A 21,643-nucleotide genomic window follows, 5' to 3' on the forward strand; every position below is an offset into this window, starting at 1 on the left:
GCAAGATAAAAGGCTAGCAGTTGGACCTGGCACAGTAGCCTAGTGACTAAAGTCCTCACCTTGCACATGCTAGTATTCCATATCAGCACTGTTTCTAGTCCTGGCAGTCCCACTTCCCATCCAGCTTCCTGCTTGTGGCCTGGGAAAGCAGTTGAGGACGGCCCAAAGCCTCAGGACCCTGCACCCACATGAGAGACCCAGAGGAGGCTCCTGGCTTCTGGCTTCGGATCAGCAGAGCTTCTGCCATCGCAGCCACTTGGGGAGTGACCCAGCAGATGGAATATCTTTCTTTTATTTTCTCTGTATATCTGACTTTCCAATAAAGTAAATAATTTTTTTAAAAGGCTAACAGTTGTAGTGCACATAGCATTTTTGTGAAATGAAAAAAGGAAAAAAAAATTACATTTGCACATGTATAGAGCCATCTGCAAGTAAACAGAGAAAACTAATGTCAGTGGTCCCATATGGGGAGATGTACATAGGCTAGGCATATGACAACTAGAGTAGAAAAACTATTGGATGCTTTTTCATTGGAAGTTGTGTGAATATGAAACTTAGAGTATTAACTTAAAAAGGAAAGTCTGGGGCAGGTGTTTTCATAACAACTAAAAAGCCACTTGGAAAACCCATACTCCAGATGAATGAGCCTGAATTTGGGCCCAAGCTTTGCTTCCCCATTCAGCTTCCTGCTGATCTGTATCCAGAGAGATAGCAGGTGATTCTCAAGTAACCTACAACAACCTCTGACGGAGTTGTTGATTTCCAGCTTCAACCGGGCTCAGCTCTACAGTTGTGGCATTTGAGGAATGGATCATGGATGGGTGGCCTCTCTCCCTCTCTCTGTCCTTCAAATAAATGTAATTGATTAATGATAAAGCAAGATCTTACATCATGATTCTCAAACAAACAAAAAGGCTGCTTTGGTTATTCTGACAGGAAATCAGTGAGTTAGTTTTTTTGGTGTGTTTTGTTTTGTTTTTTTAAGATTTGTTTTCAGGGCTTGATGCAATCGCTCAGTAGCTAAAATCCGTGCCTTGAATGTACCAGGATATCATACAGGCACTGGTTGGTGTTCCTGCTGCTCCACTTCCCATCCAGTTCCCTGCTTGTGGCCAGAGAAGGCAGTGGAGGATGATGCAAATCCTTGGGACCCTGCACCCACGTGGGAGACCTGGAAGAGGCTGCTGGCTCCTGGCTTTAGCTTGGCACAGCTCAGGCTGTTGCAGTCTTTTGCGAAGTGGACCAGCAGAGGGACTTCCTCAGTAAATCTGCCTGTTCAATATTTTTTATTTTAACGAAACCTTTGTTTCCAAAGGCAGAATAACAGGGAGTATGTGAATCTTCCATTCCCTTGATCACTCTCCAGGAAGCCTGGGCAAGGCCTAAGCGAAGTTAGGAGTCAGAACTCCGTTCAGGTCTTCATTATGGGTTGCAGGACCCAATAAGTTACATTCTGCTGCCTTCCCAGGTGGATTAGCAGGAAGCTGGACTGGAAGCACAGCAGCCAGGACTCAAACTGTCACACTAATATAGGATGCTCGAATCATGCCTGCAGTGCTGGCCAGGAATCTGCATGTGGAACCAAGTCCCCCCACTCTGTCCACGCCTCCTGGGCATTGCATCCTTCACACAAAGATGCCCTCTCTTGACACAAGGAACTCTGAAGGACATACAGTATTGTGAGGATTATCAGTCGCAGCACAAGCAAACAAGCAAACCTCAGAAACAGAAGGTAATTTGCAGTAACACTTGGCACTGCCAATAACTATAACCCAAACAGTAGCCTTCTTGTGTACAGGACGCAGGATGGCGTGCCTTCATCTGTCCTTTCTTGTGACCAGCAGAGAGGAGAACTGAAGGCAGTGTTGGCTTTGATTGGGACATTGCAGCACCCCAGATGCACAGACTAATTCGCAGCCTTCTGTAACATTCACAGTGTTAGCAGAAGTACTTGAGGGGCTGTGCAGATTCTGTCCTCAAAAGCCATACACTGAACTGCAGCTCCCCATCCCCAGTTTTTCCTTCTGTTTTTCCCTCGGTGTTTGAGTCTTTCCTCATTCACAAGAAAGATTGCTCTAACGGCCCTTTCTGGAGAACAGAAGGAAGGTGAAGGCTTGAAAAGTATAAGAGAGACCCACCCACGGGACCACCCTGCTTCTCTGTGATAGCTTTCAGATGAAAACAGTATTCGCCTCTGTTACTTAATAACCCCAGGAAAACTACAGCTGAAGTGCGGAGGAAAAACAATATGAAAGGATGTAATAGCAGACAAGGAGGGGTCCCACCTGCCAAACCCAGAGTATTTTCACTTTGAAAAATAATCTCACTTTTATTAACTTTACATTGATTCCCAAAGGAAGGGGGAATTTTAATAAGAGATAGAAATGCAATGTTTTATGACCCATCACTTCCCCGGGATAACAAAAATGAGCCAGAGATACACACGAGGGGCCAGCATCGTGGCACAGTAGATTAAACCACCTGGCTGCTAAGCCGAGTCTGCTATCTTGGCTCAAGTCCCCACTGCTCTGCTTCCGATCTAGTTCCCTACTAATGTGCCTGGGAAGAAGGAGGGAAGGGACACAAGTCCCACTGATGCAAGAGCTCTGGGTCTCCCGCTTTTCTCTGCAGCTCTGCCTTTTAAATAAAATCTTTAGAAAAGAGATGCACAGTGGATTCTTCCAACACTGTGTTTCAGTTCACCCGCAGTTTTGCACTGTGCTTGGCGCTCTCCTGATGATTCTGTCTCTGGAGCCCTCTTTCTGACACAGTTTCTAATGGACATCAAGGATCTGACCCCCTGCCTTTGACACTGCCCTGGCCCCATGCATAGCTTCATGGATCTTGTAGAAGCCTCTTCCTCTGACTGGTGGAGGACAAACCATTCTATAACTGAAAGATGAGGGGGAAAACCGAAAGTAGTGAAGTCATTTTTCAAAGACGGTGCTTGCCAGTGCGTGCGGGGTGGGAGGTGGGTCTGGCTGCTGCTGTTTCCTCTTGGTGTCCCTGTGGAAGGTGAAGCAAGCAGACAGGATTTTTGCAAAGACAGACCTGGGGACAGCCAGGAACTCCATCAGTCACAACCCCTGGGTGTTGGTGGAAAGACTTGATGAATGGCAGACTTGTTGAACACAAAGCGAAGAACAAAGGCCAGATTTACTCCTGGCATTCCTTTTCCTAGAGGCTCCATGTGTAATGCGGCTATTAATTTATAGGGTAGCAGTCAGGCAGCGTCAGGGGAACGGTTTAGTTCTTGAGAGGGAGCACAGATGGAGAGGATCACTGAAAGATGGCCCTGCGTGGAAAGGTCTAGAAGGAAGCTCAGGGAGGACGTGGGTTTCTTTGATATCCAGCGCCAACTACACTATTGGCTGCCGCCTGGACTTCCCGCCAAGGTGTCTTAAGCGCTCAGAGGGCTGGAGGAAAGGGCGCTCCCAGAGCTTGCTTGTGAATGGAACTCACAAACTCCTTACCTCCCCGTGGGTGACTGCCAGCTTGCCTCCCCGCCTCGGGCAAAGTAAAGCTTTGCTTTGGGAGCCCTGGGCTCAGGGGGCAAGGGGAGTTATTTGTGGACCTTGGCCGCATTCCTCGGCAGGACACACCCTCTCCCCTCCCCACAGCCGGGTCCACTGCACCGGGAGCTCACACTCAGTGCACTCGGCTTGCTGCTGCTGCTGCTGCTGCACCCGCCGCGCCGCCAGGCGGCTGCAGGGGAGCCAGTGCCCCGCAAGAGGTGTTCCTCACAGCCCGCGAGAGGCCGGGCTTCGGGCAAGCCGTTTGCCCATTAATTTTCTCTGCCGCCTTCTGCAAACGAGGCTGAATTCCAAGACCGGCACTGGCGAGATCCGGAAGACGAGATGAACAGTGTCTGGGGGCAGAGAGTGTGATCTGCCCAGCCGGTGAGTGTCCACCGTCGGTGCGTGTGCGTGCAAAGGTGTGGAGTGGGGGGCGCCGCACCTCAAGTGGTACACCCCTGACAGGATCCCTTCCGTTCTTGGGGGCTGGGATGCTAGGGGCTGCACCGCGGGACTTTACTGTTGTTGGAGTTGGGGTGGGGGAGGGGAGGAAACCATGCCTCCCTTCTCCTGTTCTCATTAAGAGTAGATACTTGGAGAGAAGCAGCCGTCACAGGTCTTTTCTCTGTGTCTGGAGCAGTTTGTGCCTTGTGTGTTTGTGTCTTTGCTAGTTTTTCCGTAAGCTGGGCCATCCCCTCTGGAAATCTTTGACAAAGCCATCAGTTGCTGACAGCCTGTGAGCTGCTTGATGGCTGAATGAAGTCTGGCTGGCAATGGCTGGTCGCTGGAGAGGCTTTTGGGTTCTTTCCCCATGTGAAATCTGGCAACTTTTACACCTGTTGCTCTTCAGGGACCTGAGCCTGCTTTTGTTGCTTTGCTTGTTTGCTTGTTTCGGGGGGGTTTCGCTGGGTGGCAGGGCTTTGTCTTACAAAGTCAACCACTCCTGTCCTGGTACTCCAGAGCCCTTTGGACAAGGTCCCTGTGGTTGGTAAGCATTTGGTTGGCTGTGGTTCCCGGGAAACAAGTGGCCAGCGGAGCACAATAGGGAAGAGTGCATTTCCGATGACTCCTCCACCATGGAAAGACTACTCTGAGGGACTGACGCTGCCTGCTCCTCTCTCGGGAAAACAGCGCTGTCACACTGGTTTTATCCAGGTTGAGTATGGGAGACCTGTTGAAATGAGCTAAGCCGAAAGTAATCTGTGTGACTTTTTTTTTTTTATTGGAAAGTCAGATACACAGAGAGGAGGAAAGACAAAGATGGAAGACAAAGATCTTCCATCTGCTGATTGCGGCCCAAGTGGCCACAAGCGCTGAAGCTGAGCTGATTCAAAGCCAGAAGCCAGGAGCCTCCTCTGGGTCTCCCACATGGGTACAGGGTCCCAAGGCTTTGGGCTTTTCTCATCTGCCTTCCCAGGCCACAAGCAGGGAGCTGCATAGGAAGCAGGGGCGCTAGAATTAGAACCGGTGCCCATTTGGGATCCTGGCACATGCAAGGTGAGGACCTTAGCCACTAGGCTACCATGCTGGGCCCTCAATGTGACTTTTGAAAACAGATCTCCCCACCCTACCAGCCCCCCCCGTCTGCTTGTACTCTAAGCAGGAAGATGCTGTCCTCTGAGCACCCCCAGGGGATTCTCAAGTCACCTCTGACTTCCCTGGCCAGTAGGCTGGAGGAAGAAAGAGAGGGGTGATGTGAGTGATGGTAAGGGGTCATGGAGAGAGTCCTTTGAGAAGGGGACTCTCCTTCAAGATCTGGGTTGTTTCCGTTTTCTGATGATGAAGAAAATCATCAGAATACTGGAATGTAGCTTCACCTCCTTGTAGGTTGAGTTAAATTTCTGTCCACATGATGAAAAAGTCTTTCAATATCCCTTCTACTTCCAAGTGGAGCTCAGTGGAATGCTTGTTTATTTCTGCTGCCGATAAATCCACGGGAAATCTCCACTGAACCCAGCAATTTTACAAAGCAAGTCCTAGCTTATAATTGCGCACATAATGGCAAACAGGTTATTTTCAGTAACCAGAATCTTGCCTTTTCCCCCTGCCATTGCTTTACAGGCTGCAAAAAGATCTTAGGGGCTTGCGTTTGAACTTTCCCCGCCTTCAGCTGAAATGGAAAGTTACCCTTGGGTGTCTGATGGAAATGATTGCTAGCAGATACCTTACAGACGATGAAGTAACATGTTTCAGAATAGATTATGCTACTCGATGTTAATGTCTGCAGGTGCTATGCAAATCTGCATTGCCCCTTTAGGGAAGACATGTATACTTTGGTCGCTACAGTGCTTCCATGTGTTGGTTGTTCATTGTGTGCTTTTTCTGTGTCTTTTTTTTTTTTCTTTTTGCTGTAGAAAGTTTTCTTCCACTTAGGTGAAATCACAGACTAGAAAAAGCAGCTATCATACTGTAAGGTTAACATGAAGAAGTACATGAAATTTCTAGGCATATATTTCTTGTCCCATAGAGAGTTCTGTAGTCTTCCTGAAAACACCTACTTAGCAGTTACTGTAAGATGATGTTCAGGTATTCTGTAAAATCACGTTTTTCTGAGGGCGACTTTTGTTCCCTGTGAGCTTTAAGCATACCTTGACCATGCTGACTTAAAGTGCCAGAAGCACACCCGGTACACTTACCACCCCTTCAACGTTCGCACACTTAACTCTTTGGTTTCTTTAAAAAAAAATAAACAAAGGCTCCAGTGGCACTTGGAAAAGGCAACACCAGGTCTTCTGATATAATGGCAGATGGCAGTCGTGAGAGATTTGTTTATGTCCAGCACAAGCTTGGTGTCTCTTTAATTAATCATGTGCTGAATAATTGATTTCTCACACCTTGGGTTGCACTTAGTCCCCTGCTATAAATTTAAAGCTATGTTACTACTATGATCTAGCTCACTTGGAAATCCTTTCAAAGCCTATCAAATGATTTCACAGCTGGGTCAAATCTAATGGTAACATGCATTATGAAATGCACTGACATAACCTTGAGGCTCTCCTGGCTTTTTCATTTCACAGACGGGCTCCAGTGACCTTCCCATTTGGTGGTCAGTTCCAAAGATGGTGGAGTTGATGGATACAATGGGTTTCTGTAAATGTAATTAAACGTGTCTCTGCCAGCTGCCTGTGGTATTTGCGAATGTTTTCGTAAGGAAAGCTGTTCTTCGGCTTTATCTGCCCACTGTGGTTTGTGGCATGTTGTTCGATTCTGCAGCCCTTGCAGTTTTTTCCTGAATGATTGAGTTATGATGTCATGCGCTATCTCAGGGCCCCGAAACCTTTCCAAGGTTTTGCCGGGGTCTATGTGCCTGAGCGAAGGGACTGGAAGCTCCCTCTGAGCGAGCACGCTTGGTAGCGACTCCCCGTCTACTCCAGCACATTCCATTGCCTGGAGACCAAAGCCACCAAGTGATTTGCGGTCAGAGTGATTTGGGGCTGCTTAGAGATGATTTAAAAGGAAGGTTATGGGCACATGAAGTGTAGGGTAAAGAAAATATATTTTACTACTTTATTGAGACCACATGGCTCCAACTTGGACTTTTTTTTTTAACATGGAAATTGTTGGCTGAACTGGCTGACAGGGTTCCCCCCTTTCTGCTTTTTCTGTTTTATTGCTTAGAGCAAGATGTTGTACTTCCCATTTATGATAAGCTTGATCTTCCCATTATTACTTTACATGCCAGAGAACACAGGGAAAAAGTAGGATTTGCCTATTTAGCTCTTCAGAGATCTAAGACCGTTGCTGGAGAAGAGACCCAACTCTATTTAACAGCTGAAAGCAAGCTAGCCCATATTCAGCTTGGGATGACAGCAGGACACTAGTATCAGGACCAGTACCGGTATACCCCATTGAACCAGAGGGTCACAGAACATCAGACCCAGCAGGGAGTCCATGTCTCCTGATCAGCAGAAGAGACAATTTTAGTCAACCTCCTGAGGACTTAGTAAACCTTGTGATTAATACTGGGACCAAATGAACTACAGTCCATCTTTTCCAGTACATAAGAAGTGATGAAAGGGCTCAGAGCCATGGTCCCTTCTCATTAGTGCTCCATGGGAACACAAGACCGTGGGCCCATACTTTGTGAGAGTTAGCTGCCATGTCCTGCCTCTCCTCTGTGGATTACCACCAACTGGCATTGTAAACCACCTATTACTGCTAAACAAGTTCCCAAATCTTTATCCAGCATGAATTTAAAGTATCTATTATTACTTCACTCTGTGGCTCATGCTTATCCTATTTCAGTTCTCAGAGTTCGTGCTATAGCCTCATCATCCACTAAAAACTATTGGATAGCCAACATCAATGTCTAATTTGGTGTTCTGAAACCAGGAAGGGAAGTTCCATGGAAAGCCTGGTCCCTTGGCAGTTAGCATCCTGGGGTCTGAAGGCCATGGCTGTGATGTAATGGGAGGCTGCTTGAGTTATCTCCAACAAGTCTTTGTACTTGCCTGTCTAGGATCCGTCCAAGCCAGTCTGGACTCCCCCAGTTTGAGTCTACGTATATCTAACGGTTCAAAGAAGCACATGTGGAGATCGAATTAGTGTGGCTTATGAGAAAATATTGTAACTATAAAATTGGAAGAACATCAAGAAGACAACATTGTATGATGGAAACCAAAGTACACTGGGTTTGAAGATCTTAGTTTTGTCATAGCATGACCTTGAATAAGTTGTTTCAAAAGTAGCATATTGATAAAGCACTGTATTGCTTTTTTTAAAATCATGAACTGCATAAATAGGGTATCACAGGACCCTGAGGGCAATGTTAAGAAGCCAGCAGGAGAGGTAATGCTATTTCCCTTTTACTAGTATGGAAACTGGAGCTCTGGAGATTAATGACCTGCTCAAGGTCATACAGCACCTGAGCAGAAAAGTTTAACCTCAAACTCAGAACTTGAAGCTTTAAATCCCATGTCCTTTCCACTGTAGCAAGCAGCTCCCACAACTCTTAACCTCTACAGACCTCACTCTCCTCATCTGTGAAAATGAGACATTTGGCCCAGAATATTATGGTCCATTCCAATTCCAAATTCTGCGACTGATGAATCACCAGCTGGAAGGGACTTGAAGAAATCACTTAGTCATATTCCTTGCTTCCAGCAGGACTCTATCTAAACTGTTTTGAAAAGAAAACGAAAGTCTTCCTTTTGCAAGCCTAGGGCGGAGAAGGGCCTGGAAAAGTGACATGTTGAGGTGAAAACAAAAAAGAGATGCCACCATGTCACGGCGCTCTGAGACCTGCAAGCAATGCCCTTTCGCCTGCCTAGAAGTGACTGCCCAATCGTGCCGTCAGTATCCAGAGTGGGCAAGGAGAGTCCCAAGCACGCATGGCCGGATGGGAGGGGAGAAACAGGACAGTTTAGAGAAAGGGTTCCTCAGCTGACAAAGGAAAAAAGCCACATTGCTCAGAACCGGTCATTCAGTGTATCAGGCATTCCTGGAGAGAGGGACAACTGATGACATTCCTAGCCAAAGACGCAAACACAGGGTTCTTCTTAGGCGGCTTCTTCCTTTTCTGACATTGCATTAGTGGCGGCACTGTGGGCCTGACAGAAGGGGCTTCACCCTGCGGACCATGGCTCAGCCTGTGAGCTGAGATCCCTACTACAGGCTTTGTTTCAGAAGGAGAAGCAGGCTGAGCAGGCTAAAGTGCTCATTAGGGTCTGGCACGCTTTCTAGGATAACCCCCAGCAACCAGATAGAAGGCCAGGTTATATTATTCAGCTCAGTGGGTTATAGTTTTGAAACATTAAACAGTCTCCCATATTGCTCTTGCTTCACTTCCATGAAATAAATGTTAGGAGAAAAAGAAGGACTTCAGAGCCAGAAGCTTGAGTAAGTAGCTCAGTGCTCAGACTTACTGATTAGGCTTGGACAAAGTATTGTTTACTCAGCCTCATTTGTTTACCTGGGAAATGGACTGACAATACCCACTTCAGAGGCAGAGATTCTCAAAGATCAGAGTTGGAGAACAAAAGTGAATATTCCACATAAAGTCAGTGTACATCATTAGTAGTGGTGGGCCAGTTTAGGCCCTTTCTATAAATCATGAAGTCATCAATTTTCCTGTATTTTGCCCTAATTCCATTCCCAGGGTAAAATTTTAAAAACGGACCAGAGGGGACACCAATCAAGTTCATGAATGCCCCACACTCATGACTCTAACATCTTTGAAAAGGCCTTCTCCTTGATCCTGCCACCTTGGTGCTTAGGATTTTAGCATGAGTTTGGGGGCACACCATCATTCAGGCCACAGCATACTTTACAGCCTCCTCTGCTTGTGCTTGTTCCTGGGTGGCCTCTGGCACCCTCTTCCTCCCCACCACTCTAGACATCTATCACTCTTCTCAGAAATACCCTATATTGCCTTTTCTTTCTTTCGTAGCCAGATATTCCTCCATAGGGCTTTTGAAGTTTCACTCACCCTGTGATGCCAGACTGTCTCATGGGATGTTACTCCGTCCCATTCGGGGATCAAATGTACATCCCCCAGCAATCTACTATTTTCCCTTCACTGGGTTGAAAGCATAATCATGTTTCATATGGCAACCATGCTTATTCTTGAACATTATCAAATGCACACTTTAGAATTCTGTATGACAGGCCTGGCACAATGGCCTAGTGACTAAATCTTCACTTTACATGCGCCCGCATCCCATATGGGGACGTTATTGTCCTAAATGTTCTACTTCTCATCCAGCTCCCTGCTTCTGGCCTGGGAAAGCAGTCAAGGAGGGCCCAAAGCCTTGGGGCCCTGCACCTGCATAGGAGACTGGGAAGAAGCTCCTGGTTCCTGGCTTTGGGTTGGCTCAGGTCAGGCTGCTGGCCGTCAGTTCTGAGGCCTACCCAGAGCTATCTTGGGTAGAACCTGTAGGATGGCACGTTGTTGCATGCAGTTCACTGAGCCAGAAATGAGTTCACTCCCAGCTCAGTGCATGCTCAGTCCTGTCCCATAGCCTTTGTGTCTCTAGACAAAATGGCACCCGATATGGCTCTAGGGGATGGACTAGGCTGTGAAATCCACCCTGTTCCTGCATCGCATCTGAGACTTGCCACTCTGTCCCTGCTCCTGGTCAAACTAGACCAGAGGGATGAGCAGTCCTTTGTCTGGGTTCACCTCCTGAGCTCCTGGTGAATGTCCCTTCCCACAGTGTTGCTGATGGAGTTCTGGCTGCTGGTGCAATACAGATCACCACTTGCAGAATGCCACTGTGGTATTGGTCGCTGAAGCACAACACTGTTTCGTGTGTCTGCTTTCGTGTGTCTGTCAGTCTTTAGGTACTTCTGTGCTGTCAATCTGTCCTCTCCTAGTTCCTGAAATGTGCCCTCTTTGCTTCATACTGGCTAATGTTTCTCCATCTGTTTAAACATGTCCTTACCCTATTCTGCCAACTTTATTCTGGCATATTATTTTTTTTAAAAAAAGGTTTATGTTTATTATTTTTTTTATTGGAAAGGCGGATATACAGAGAGGAGAGATAGAGAGGAAGATCTTCCATCCGATGATTCACTCCCTAAGTGAGTGCAACGGCTGATGCTATGCCCATCCGAAGCCAGGAGCCTCTTCCGGGTCTTCCACGCCGGTGCAGGGTCCCAAAGCTTTGGGCCGTCCTCAACTGCCTTCCCGGGCCACAGGCAAGGAGCTGGAAGGGAAGCTGGGCTGCTGGGATAGAACTAGAGCCCATATGAGATCCTGGGCGTGCAAGGCGAGGACCTTAACCACTGCGCCATCGCACCTGGCCCTTTTTACATAAATCTTAAAGAATGATGTCCATTATCTGGGTGATTATCTTTATTTTGCAGATGAGGAAAGTGAGTCGAGAGAAGATAATCACCCAGCTACATCACAGCTCTGAGCCACAAACAGGGTTGCTTTCAAATCCAGTGTGAATTATTTTACAAATGGTTTCATTCTGGCTTTTTGTCATTTGAATCCAGTATCTTACCACATGGTCATCTTTTTGTCTGGTGTAGCCCTCAATCTGCACTTGGAAAGGGTCTTTCCCTCGGCATAGAGCCTGCTCAGACTCTTAACTAACCACTAGAGGTGTTTGATAGGCTACTTACTTAACACCCATCCCTTCTGCTGAACTTGAGCCGATTTCAAGAATACAAAGAACAAGTGGTCACTCCCAATTCTAGCTCATGGATGAGAAGAGTTAAGGCCTTTTCCTTAGTTTTCTTTAGGTTAAATAATACCAGATATGTTTTTTTTTTTCATAGCTCTTATTCTCCAACAATTTCATCATCGTTCTTTCCATCTGTTGAACTATGTCCAAGTACTCTGTGCCTCTCAAACTGTGAAGGCCAAAACTGGACAAAGTCTCATAAAGGTACGATACAGTGACGATGACTTCACAGTTCCTTCAAACTGCCTCAGTTCATGCAGCCAACTTTCACACTCATGTTTTAAGTGATAGCCAGCCGTCCTTTGCTCATTTTCAACGTATTATTCTCATTTGGCTAGACATCGCTTAGCCTGTGTTTGTGATAATGATCATTTCCTCTTTATATCATCCAGATTTTCTCTTATTGAGCTGTTTCTTTTTGTTCCGGACAAAGTCTTCAATTCATCAGCTCATTTGGGATCTTAATCCTGTTCTTCCACTTCTTAATTCCTAACTCTAGCTACTGTCCCAGGAAGCTTAGCACATTTAAAGTCCCTGGAAATCACCAATATGGAAAGTGGACCCTGGAGACTTTTGGTCCCTCAGAGTACTTCTCCTTCATGGCTCCAGGATTGAAAAAGCAAGCTGTCCATCTTCCAATACCAGGCTATCAACTGACCATCACACAAAGTTAGAGTAGGAGACCACAAGAGAGTCATGCACTTTAACGAAAAGAAATTATTTACTTAACAAGCAGAAAGAGACACAGAAAGCTCCCATTTGCTTGCTCACTCTCCACATACCCTCAACAGCCAGAAGGTGGGAACTCATTCCAAGTCTCCCATGTGTACGGCGGCGAACCAACTACTGTTCCCTCCCAAGGCGGGCACAAGTGGGAACCTGGAATCTGGAGCTGGGCCAGGACTTAAACCCAGTCACTCTGATATGAGTTGTGGGCATCCTAACTGCTAGGCCAACTCGCTCCACTTTTAGAAAGCCTCTTTAAAATATGTGGCTGAAGTGTCACTAACCATACCCAGACCTGTCTTGGATGTGACAGTGCATGTCTGTAAGATTTTGCTTTGGCCCAAAAATATGTTAATTGCAAACATTTGCTTTTATGAACTGTGTTATCTCCATTAGCATGAGCAACTCATGTAAAGCAAAACATGATTTCAGTAACACGGATGAAGCAACATAGATTCACTTGAGTTTAAGTGGTTTCCAAGCTTTTACAGCAAAGAAATCAGATTTCTTGTCTTTACATTGCTGTACACTTATCTATATTTTAGTGACTTCAAACTCTTAGAATTCCTCATGATCTCATGGCAGTAGGTGTTCAGGTGCCTGTCAAGCACACAACTTTTGGGGCCCTAGCTCCAAAGCAGATTGAGTCTGAGTGCTCCCCACAATCTCCATGTGAATAAGCATCTCAGAGAGTGATGAGTAAATCATGTCCCTTCCCAGAAGAAACCCTGTCCTTACATTATCCTTTGTGTACCAGGCCCTTGAAATCTACCACGTTATAAAACTGGCAGCAAACAAACTAGCCCTAGAAAACTTCTACCCTAGACAAACGATCTGTAAGTACCATGGGGCCCTGGCTGTGGTTGTGGCTCTCAGAGCCTGCCACCCACTCCTGGTTCAAACCTACTTGCTCTGTTTGCATTCCCTTCTTTTCAGTACTCTGCGGTGGCCTTCCTCGTCTTCAACAACCTCAGGTCCATGACTTTGTCAGTCCCTGTTGCTGTGTCAGAAAGCATGACTCCTCAAGGCCTTTCCTGATGTCACCAGTAGAATGAGAATCTGATGACTCTTTAGGATGTCTCTGGGGGAGACCTTCTCATCATGTTCATCCCATTTGGGGGTTGTTTGCAGACTTCTCTCAAGGGCAGCTTCACAGCAATGCCCTCCAAGGAGAGCACGGTGGCTCTTGTAGTCCTGACACTCCAGTAGAGGCCAGTGGGTGCTGCAGGAAGCATTCAGGGCACCACATTTGCACCAGGCGTTTTGCTGACCCATTCTCCTGGGTTGTGTGTCTTACCATTCTCCTTTCTTTCTTAAACCATTTTATGTAAAAAATACATATTGTTTGAGATTCATTTGTTTATTTGAAAATCTGAGTGACAAAGAAGAGTGGGGGAAAGATCTAACTGCTGGTTTATTCCACCAAATGGCCATGACAGCTGGGATGGACCAGGCTCAAGCAAGGAACCTGGAACTCCATCAGGATTTCCTACATGAATGCAAGGATCTGAGGACTTGGACCATTCTCTGCTGCCTTTCCAAGCATGTTAGTATAGAGCTGGGTTAGAAGCAGAGCAGCTGGGCCTCAAACTAGCATCCTTAAGAGATGCCAGCATTGCAAGCAGCAGCTTAACCTCCTGTGTCACAGTGCCTGTTCCTCTTGCAAGTGCAAACACTTTCTACACAATAGGCTGTCTCTCCCCCCACTTCTTCAGAATTATACACAGATTGTGACAGTGGAATAGGAAACAATAACATGGCTGGATAACAAATAACAATCTGAAAAAACTGTTTTCACCCCCAGCTTGGTCTCTGCTATCTTGACACCCTGGGGGGAGATTTGTAAACATTAGTCTCGGGAATGATTGTCACATGTGTACTCTGCTTTATCTTTAGCAGACGTGTGAGAAGACAGCAAAGTGTTAGTGCCTAGAGAGAAGGATGCTCAGAGCCTTGTTAGAACCAGGCTTAGAGCCTTAGAATGTTGCTCCCATACAAAAGGTTGAGTGTTGTGGGAAGAAATAGTTACCTGTTAGATTCTAACTTGGCAAGCTGTGGAATAACCCTAATGTTAAGAGACTTGTTAAAGGCTCTCAGAGAATTATGGCAAAATATTATAGTCTAGTCTTAATTAGGTCAAGTTAAATTAAAAAAGGAAGGAGTCTGGTTTGCTAACCACAGTGAAAGTGTTGCTCTTGTGTAGAATTCCTATCCAGATTATCTTGTCTGACTTGAGGATAATATACAGGAAACAGTTTGGGGTTTTTCTTTCTTTTGGTTTTGAAATTCAAACTACAAGGCACTTGTAGTCTAAAAACTGGCCTTGTAGCATGAACAGTTATTACAGTCAGCCCTCCAAAATGTTTCTATTTAAGATCTTGCTCCTGGTTATCATAATGTGAGGTGCATGACACACCATGCATGCTTTCCAGTGTACATGTGTTAGTTATTACTACCAATATGAATATCCATGGAGACATGAATCAAGGTACCCAATGCAACCTGCCAGTGTACTGTGAAACCTTATCTGCTGGAAAAACAAAATTTTCCTCTAGTAATGAGGACTTTCAGGAAAGCCGACTGCTGAAGAGTGTCTGAAGCAACCAAGTGGCACCATCTTTGTACTCCTGTTTGCAAACTTCAGATGATATTGCAGTCACGGAAATGGAAGCACAGGTTTGTTTTTTTAGCTTCTTATGAAGGTCTTCATGTGAATAAAAATAGTTAACCTCTTCTGAGTTATGATCAGGAGTTTTATCACATTTATCACATTTTTTCCCTAGCCTCATTTCTTGATTAGGAAGCTAGAATTCATGGAGGGCTGAGCACCTTGCCCGAGTTCATATATCAAGGACATGATGGAGCCAGGACATGACCTAGGTTTGCTTGACTTCAGAGCCTGGACTTTCTGGATGACACTGTTTTTTTTTTTTTTTTTTTCAAAACCACTTGGCACCTCCAGAGAAGGGGCTGGGTAGACAGCTCCATGCACTTCAGATGGCACACAGAAGCTGTTTGGATCCTGATGTTAAAATGCTTGTTGGCCTTAACTTTGCCCCCACGAGTTGAGATGGCTTCATCATTGAATCCACCCAATAAACAAGTTAGGTAGGTTTTGATGTGCCTCTATTACTGATGAATGGCCTTTCCTCTCTCCCACCACCCTACACTGCCCTATGACCCTAATGATTGGCTGGTTTGCTGTCACATATTCATAGTATGTAAGTAGAACCAAAATGCCATGTGGCAGTTGTAGGGAAGGGGGCACAGGAATGAAAGCATGAAAGTGTGGTTTTGAGGCTGGCTACACGCATTCATGAGAACTCTCATCTCCTCTGCATCTCTTTTTTTATATTGAGGTGTTTCCTTTAAAGTGGCAGTGTCACTGGAAGGTTCATTAAGATAATACATGCAATTGATGTAGATAGCTTTCATGAATCTGGATCTTCCATTGAGCATCCTTCAAATCACTTAGCCTTTGCCATCCTCCATATGCCACTGTGAGAAACAGATCCTTTACATTCTTGTAAGCATTGACTCATGCAACACCTATAGCCCAACACCAGATATGGTTTATTAGTCATGATCTCTATATGTCAGTTATATCCTTTTCTCAATTTCTTAACTCCTCTGTATACAGTAAGTTGTGCTTTATGTGTAGCTAGGATCAGGGATTTGTGAACTTAGCTGTGTCAGTCACAGCACTCCTTAGAAGAAGGCAGTCTTGAGTGATGCTTAAGAGTTCAATCCTTTAAGCTGGGATGGCACTTGAATGCTGCTCCCTCATTTCCTCTGTGGTCTTGGGCCCGTTATTTAACCTTCTAAGATCTCAGTTTCCTCTTGGTTGGAGTGGGCCTACTGGTGGTACTCTAGTCATCAAATTTGAGAATTTGAAGGAGGGCTGAATTAGTCCATGTGTGATAAGTACTTAGCAAATACCTAACCTAGAGTAAGCATGACTACATGTTAGAGGCTAGTATCAGTGGCAGTTTTAGTACTGGTTATCTCTGTAAGTCTCTTGTAAGCTTTAGAAAATAACTGGTTATGGTTAGCTGTGCTGAGTCAGGACATGAAACAGATTGTCTCAGTGCTGGTGGGACTGCTCACAGGGCTCGTGGGAGACTGGGTGCTGACCTTGGCCCCATTAGCACCATTCTCTAACCAGCTCAGGCATGGGGCTCTAATGAGGCTGATTCAAGTAACATATGGAAAACTCTTAGCGTTAGCTCTTGGGAGAGGAAAAAGGCACTAAATAAATACAAGGAATTATTAAAAACCAGGAGACGACCTCACAGGGATGCTGAGCCTATGTATTTTTTGTTATTCTAAGAAGAAACTGGGGCAAGAAGCCAACTTCCTTACCAGGTGACAAAGTGGTCTCCTGGCTGCTGTCCAAGGACTGGCTTCACCTATGTAGAGCCCGGAATATTCATGGCCTTGTCTTGACTGGGGCAGCTAACTTCCAGGAAGGAGATGGGTTGAGATGGGTTGAGGTCCTTCTTCCAAGGTCAGATGCTCTTCTGTATTGCACTCCCAATGGAGGGAGCTGAGGAGTGGTGTTCTAAGTCAGAACCCACCATGGAGCACATTGATGATGATTTCCCTTGGGTACCAGTACAGGTGGATGGGTTAGGGATCACCAGCAATCTTTTGCCACAGCTGGATACTAGTCCCAGACCAGGCCAAGTGTGGGCCTTCATTGCAGGAAAGCCTTGGAAAGTACACGGAAAATACTTTGCTGTAAAGTATCAGTTCATCAGTCCCCATTTACAACTTTACCACCCACCCCTGAAACATTCCTCTTTCCAGAACCAATCCCAGCACTAAAATGAAATGTATTTAAAATGGTCTCCAGGTATCACTTATAGAATGGTATATGAAGCATCCAAGAATGAATCAAGATCTGGCCCAATGCCACCTCACAGCCTGGGGCCTGTAGTTTCCCCTTGACCTCTACGACAAATAATTCATTTCCATGGCTTCAAGAAACAATGATAGAGACAACTCGCTTCTCGTTGTCACAGAAACGTGTTATAGCCATGATGTCTTACATTGTAACGTTTCAGAGGGTAATATCTTTACAAACATCGTCTCTTAAGAATATAGCCCCTCATGACGTATAACCTTTATTTATACTTCTCTTAATGCATTTGCGAATATTGATGCTTCCCCAATATAATGGTCTAAATATGAGATCTCCATCTTCAAAACTGCCCCCCTATTAAGATATTCATGTTAATAGCCTATAAATCAGTACCCTTTGTACAAATATGAAACGCTTAGCCCAACCTGTCAACTTGAATAGCAGAAACAGTTTGGGAAGGAAGAAGCAAGATTGGAAAGTCCACCAAACTATGTTTCTGCTCTCCCTTTTCAGCCATTTCAAAGGAACTATATTAGTCACCAATAGGAAATGGTTTCAACATTGGCCTTTTAGGGCCAAGTGTGATGGCTTAATGGCTAAATCCTAACCTTGCAAGCACCGGAATATGGGTACCAGTTCTTGTCCTGGCTGCACCACTTCCCATCCAGCTCCCTGCTTGTGTCCTGGCCTGGGGAAACAACAGAACATGACCCAAAGCTTTAGGACCCTGCATCCATGCAGAAGACCCAGAGAAAGCTCCAGGTTTCTGGCTTTGGATGACTCAGCTCTGGCCATTGTGGCCAACTGGAAAGTGGACCAGCAGCTGAAAGATGTTTCCTTCTGTCTTTCCACAAATCTGCCTCTCCAATAAAATAAATAAATCCTTAAAAAAATTCTGTGTTTTCAACATACAAGTTCTGAAGAAAGATAGGAAGAGGAGGATTAAAACATCTTCCTGAGCACTGAAGATTTTAGAAGGATCTAGTTAGGTTCCTTGAGTTCTTCAGAAAGCACAGACTGGTGGTGTTAACTATAATGCAAAATCTGTAGAATATCTGGCTCACTCATGAAAACGGGGCATGTTCTTCTTGTTCGTTTATTCTTCTGAGATCAGGATAGAGCCTCAAACATTTGACGATTGGTCAGTGCTCCCTGCCACACCAGCTTCCTATATTATAGTGCCAGCTCCAGCCCTAGTGCTTTTCTTCCAGTCCGACTCCCTGCTAATGTGCCTGGGATGGTGAGGGGGTAAGAGCTGAGTGCTTAGGACCCCTCTATTAGTTGGGAGACCTGGAAGAAGTTCCTGGCTCCTGATTTTGCCCTGGCCCAGCCCTACCATTTGAAGCTATTTTGGAAGTGAACCAGGTTTCTAGAAAAACAAATTGTAGCCATAGGACTCCGTGATAAGCCTGTGTGACACTCAAGAGTCTGTGTGAAGGAAGTCCTGGAGGTTTTTGGTGGCATCCCCCTTTAGGTAGTCCATCTATGGCAGCACAACCTTAAAAGAAAAAAAAAACACCCTTCTGCATATTTAATGTTCACATGAAAAGAATTGCCTGGCATCCTTATTTATCCAAAGTCTACACTTGGAAAGGGCCAGCAGCACTTCTTTCCCCAGTCCCCATTGCAGTCCATGAAAGTAGTTCTCTGGGGCTGCTGGCAGCTTCTGAAGGCAGCTGGACATGAACTCCATCTTGGTGCTGGTCTGTGTGCTTTTTAGGAAGATCTAATGTGCTCCAGAGAGCTCATGTACTCAGAGGCACTTGTTACCCAACAACCCCAGGCACCATTGTTTTCTGATTCTGCTCACCAGAGCAGCCCCCCACACCCTGCCCACCACCTTCCCCCAGCATTCCTCCCAAAGGACAGGTCCCAGCAGGTGCTTTAGCTCCTTCAGGACTTTCCTTGAGAAAGAGCAGCCTCCATTTATGAATCTCTCACATTCATGAGAAACAGCTGTTTTACAGCTTCAGGCAATTAGACATCTGTGGTATAATGAAGGGGGGGAATGGGCTATCTCTTGGCAGACACAGACTCCAAGTCTATAGAAGGTCTGGAGTGGAAAGTTTTTTTTGAATCTTGATTGGATATAATACAGATGAGAAGATGCACTAGGGAGAATCGTGTGGATCCTGTTTGCCTAGAAGGTATGAGGCTTATCACTGAGTCCTAGAAGTTGAAAAAATGGAGAAGCCTCTTGGAGAGGTGATGTGATGCCCACTATTGCAGAATCTCTTGACCTGGATACTTTCAAATTAAAAAAAAAAAGTCTATGTGCTGTTCTATATGCTGCTGGTTTCAAAATTTAGAAAGCTCTATTTATTTGAAAGGCAGAAAGACAGGGATAGGTTTGGATCTTTGTTTCCCTTAATGCATGCCCCAAATGTTCGCCACAGCCCTGGCTGGGCCAACCCCAGGCCAGGAGCCTGAAACCGAATCCCGATCTTCCCTCTAGGTGGTATCACATCCCCTGCTGCCTCCCAGGGTGCACATTAGCAGGAAGTTGGAACTGGCAGTGAAGCTGGGACTCAAATCCATGTGCTCTGATACAGGGTGTGGGCGTCACAAGGGGCTCTTGAACCACTGTGCCAGACATCCACCATATTCTTATATAAACTTGGTGAAAAGCAGTGCTGTTGCAGCATGAATTAACCTGTCTACAACTGCCCTGCCTACTGTGGCCAGTGATTCTCTGTGTTTTCATCTTCCCCCCCTGATGTCATTTCATTTACATTGCAGTTCAAGTGCTTCTTATCAACCCTCTGTTCCCTTCCCCACTGGACTAAAAACTACCTACGATCAAAAGAAATCTTATCATCTAGATTTTTCAGGTCTTCATTTTGTTGCATAATTAGATTCTTTCTTAGGCAGAATTTTAAGATCCAACTGAAAGGCTGCTTGAGAAGTGTGGCTCACATTCCTTTGATTCTGCAAGAATCACTTTATAGACAGAAGGCATCCTGTTTTGGGGACATTAACTCAGAAAAGTCAAGGGTCTTTGCTTGGTTTTTAAGGAAACACAACAGAATACAATCAGAACATGCCACATTCTACATACCCTCCTTTGTGATGCAGTATGACATTTTCCACATACTATTTGAAGCAAGATGAGATAATCCCTCACTGGTGTGAATTAAAAACCAAAATTATTCATGTGTTTGTTAGAGAAAAGAGAGAAAATGAACTCTCATCTGCTGGCTCAGTCCCCAAATGCCCAGGATGACCAAGGCTGGGCAAGGCAGCAGTTGAGGGCCAAAAATGATCCAGCTATCAAAAAATAATTCCTCTGTCACCATCACCTCTGAGAGACAAGGTTGGCAGGAGACTGAACTCGGAGGGATTCAAACCCAGGCACTCCAACACGGAATGTTGGTGATCCATTTGGTGCTTAACCACTAGGCCAAGTGCCTGCCCCTGATATGAGAATTTTTAAAACAGTTATTATCCTCAGAAGTCAGACCTACAGAAATACAGAGAGCTCTCTTACATTAGCTGGTTTATTCCCCAGATGGCTGCCATGGCCAGGGCTGGACCACATTTGAAGCACTGTCGACATGTAGGTGGCAGGGTCCCAACAACTGGGCCATCTGCTTTTTCCAAGCCATTAGCTGGGAACTGTACTGGAAGGAAAGCAGTTGGGGAGCAGCATGGGTGCCTGTGTGGGGTGCTGGCTTTGAAGGCAATGGCTTTATCTGCAATGTCATAGTGCTCCCTGTTGTGAAAATGTTTGCGCATCATTTTGCATCAGTAAATCTAGTTTTAGGATAATATAAAACAACATCTCAATATTTGTTTTATTTAATCAAATTCAGTTTGATTTTTATTGTGACCATGAGTTTGGAAAACCATAGATTGCTTTTTGTATAAACTTCTTTGCCAAAGAAAATATTATGAAGATACTATGATATAAAAGGTTTTCAAAAAAATTGTGGAAAATTCATATTATGAAAAAACTTGATATAGATTTCTAAAAGTTTTTACATCAGAATAAACTTTTTATTCCTCCTTTCTCCATGAAATTTCTGAAGCACCCAAAACATGAATAGGTTCCTAACTTTTTCCAGACATTTTTTTAAAGATTTACTTTTATTTTTATTGGAAAGTCAGATATACAGAGAGGAGGAGAGACAGAGAGGAAGATTCTGTCCACTGGCTCACTCCGGAAGCGGCAGCAATGGCTGGAGCTGCGCCGATCCGAACCCGAGAACCAGGAACCTCTTCAGGGTCTCCCATGCGGGTGCAGGGTCCCAAAGCTTTGGACTGTCCTCAACTGCTTTCCCAGACCACAAGGAGGGAGCTGGATGGAAAGTGGGGCTGCACCCATATGAGATCCTGGTACGTGCAAGGCGAGGACTTTAGCCACTAGGCCACCACGCCTGGCCCCTTTTCCAGACATCTTAACAAGG

The 21,643-nt window shown here is 45.4% G+C and overlaps 1 protein-coding gene across 2 annotated transcripts in view; it reads left to right on the forward strand.

The window, feature by feature from the left end:
• The window catches only part of PALLD (palladin, cytoskeletal associated protein), a 390,044-nt gene that overhangs the window by 113,278 nt on the left and 255,123 nt on the right, over positions 1–21,643 (forward strand). The gene's annotated exons all lie outside the window — the stretch shown is intronic.

Source organism: Ochotona curzoniae, unplaced genomic scaffold (genome assembly GCF_017591425.1).
Source record: "Ochotona curzoniae isolate NIBS_2020 unplaced genomic scaffold, NIBS_Ocur_1.0 scaffold_4505, whole genome shotgun sequence".
NCBI lineage: Eukaryota > Metazoa > Chordata > Mammalia > Lagomorpha > Ochotonidae > Ochotona > Ochotona curzoniae.